The sequence below is a fragment of the Schistocerca serialis genome, unplaced genomic scaffold, assembly GCF_023864345.2.
Source record: "Schistocerca serialis cubense isolate TAMUIC-IGC-003099 unplaced genomic scaffold, iqSchSeri2.2 HiC_scaffold_1153, whole genome shotgun sequence".
Lineage (NCBI taxonomy): Eukaryota > Metazoa > Arthropoda > Insecta > Orthoptera > Acrididae > Schistocerca > Schistocerca serialis.
Window position 1 is genome coordinate 72,501 of NW_026047352.1, and position 2,500 is coordinate 75,000.

At 61.1% G+C, this 2,500-nt stretch overlaps 1 pseudogene; it reads left to right on the forward strand.

Annotated features, from left to right (window-relative positions):
- Positions 1-2,500, forward strand: part of LOC126432725 (large subunit ribosomal RNA) — a 7,622-nt pseudogene that overhangs the window by 1,118 nt on the left and 4,004 nt on the right.

Below are 2,500 nucleotides of genomic sequence, written 5' to 3' on the forward strand. Positions count from 1 at the left end.
CGTACACGTTGGGACCCGAAAGATGGTGAACTATGCCTGGCCAGGACGAAGTCAGGGGAAACCCTGATGGAGGTCCGTAGCGATTCTGACGTGCAAATCGATCGTCGGAGCTGGGTATAGGGGCGAAAGACTAATCGAACCATCTAGTAGCTGGTTCCCTCCGAAGTTTCCCTCAGGATAGCTGGTGCTCGTACGAGTCTCATCCGGTAAAGCGAATGATTAGAGGCCTTGGGGCCGAAACGACCTCAACCTATTCTCAAACTTTAAATGGGTGAGATCTCCGGCTTGCTTGATATGCTGAAGCCGCGAGCAAACGACTCGGATCGGAGTGCCAAGTGGGCCACTTTTGGTAAGCAGAACTGGCGCTGTGGGATGAACCAAACGCCGAGTTAAGGCGCCCGAATCGACGCTCATGGGAAACCATGAAAGGCGTTGGTTGCTTAAGACAGCAGGACGGTGGCCATGGAAGTCGGAATCCGCTAAGGAGTGTGTAACAACTCACCTGCCGAAGCAACTAGCCCTGAAAATGGATGGCGCTGAAGCGTCGTGCCTATACTCGGCCGTCAGTCTGGCAGTCATGGCCGGTCCTTGCGGCCGGCCGCGAAGCCCTGACGAGTAGGAGGGTCGCGGCGGTGGGCGCAGAAGGGTCTGGGCGTGAGCCTGCCTGGAGCCGCCGTCGGTGCAGATCTTGGTGGTAGTAGCAAATACTCCAGCGAGGCCCTGGAGGGCTGACGCGGAGAAGGGTTTCGTGTGAACAGCCGTTGCACACGAGTCAGTCGATCCTAAGCCCTAGGAGAAATCCGATGTTGATGGGGGCCGTCATAGCATGATGCACTTTGTGCTGGCCCCCGTTGGGCGAAAGGGAATCCGGTTCCTATTCCGGAACCCGGCAGCGGAACCGATACAAGTCGGGCCCCTCTTTTAGAGATGCTCGTCGGGGTAACCCAAAAGGACCCGGAGACGCCGTCGGGAGATCGGGGAAGAGTTTTCTTTTCTGCATGAGCGTTCGAGTTCCCTGGAATCCTCTAGCAGGGAGATAGGGTTTGGAACGCGAAGAGCACCGCAGTTGCGGCGGTGTCCCGATCTTCCCCTCGGACCTTGAAAATCCGGGAGAGGGCCACGTGGAGGTGTCGCGCCGGTTCGTACCCATATCCGCAGCAGGTCTCCAAGGTGAAGAGCCTCTAGTCGATAGAATAATGTAGGTAAGGGAAGTCGGCAAATTGGATCCGTAACTTCGGGATAAGGATTGGCTCTGAGGATCGGGGCGTGTCGGGCTTGGTCGGGAAGTGGGTCAGCGCTAACGTGCCGGGCCTGGGCGAGGTGAGTGCCGTAGGGGTGCCGGTAAGTGCGGGCGTTTAGCGCGGGCGTGGTCTGCTCTCGCCGTTGGTCGGCCTCGTGCTGGCCGGCGGTGCAGGATGCGCGCGCCTGCGCGGCGTTCGCGCCCCGGTGCTTCAACCTGCGTGCAGGATCCGAGCTCGGTCCCGTGCCTTGGCCTCCCACGGATCTTCCTTGCTGCGAGGCCGCGTCCGCCTTAGCGTGCTCCTCCGGGGGCGCGCGGGTGCGCGGATTCTCTTCGGCCGCCATTCAACCATCAACTCAGAACTGGCACGGACTGGGGGAATCCGACTGTCTAATTAAAACAAAGCATTGCGATGGCCCTAGCGGGTGTTGACGCAATGTGATTTCTGCCCAGTGCTCTGAATGTCAACGTGAAGAAATTCAAGCAAGCGCGGGTAAACGGCGGGAGTAACTATGACTCCAGCTACCCCAGCACCTATCCGGCCAACTGGCCGTAACGAAAATGCGATAGTTTGTGTAGCTCCCTTTGCTTGCAGTGAGTGCCACCGCACTTTTACCACGAAGAACGGTCTCGGGGTCCATCGCCGCCGCCAACACCTTGCGGCCGCCAACGCTGAGATCGTGACGGAGAGGCATCGCGCGAGGTGGACGGAGGAAGAAGTCCTCTCGCTCGCCAAGGCAGAGGCCGAACTGTTCCTTGAGAGGGACGCCCGGTTCTTCTTCGTTAATCAAGAGCTTATTAGGATGTTCCCCGACCGAACGCTTGAGGCAATCAAGTGCCGACGGCGGCAAGCTGCCCACAAGCAGCTTGTCCGCCAATTCATGGAGGCGCTTGAGATCGGTCGGGGGGAAGAGCCGGCGTCCCGCCGGGGAGCAGCGAGCTCGCTGCCTGATGCGGGCGAGGCCGCTGCGCCGCCCGTCGACGCAGCCGAGGACTTCGCGGCCGACACCACCGGGCCGCCGCCGGAGGGGCCGACTGACGCCGCCATCTGGGAGCATCTGGCGGGGCTACCTGCTTCCGCCCAGCGTTTCTCTGCTCTGGATCGAGTCATTGGTCTGGGGCGGGGCACGCCGCCCGATGTCATCCTGGGCATGCTCCCGGATGCCCTTGCGTCGGTCGGGTCCAGGGGGGAGAGGTCGATCACCAGGGCACAGCGGCCGCGCCAATCATCCAAGCGGCCGCCTGCCGCCCCGCCGCTGC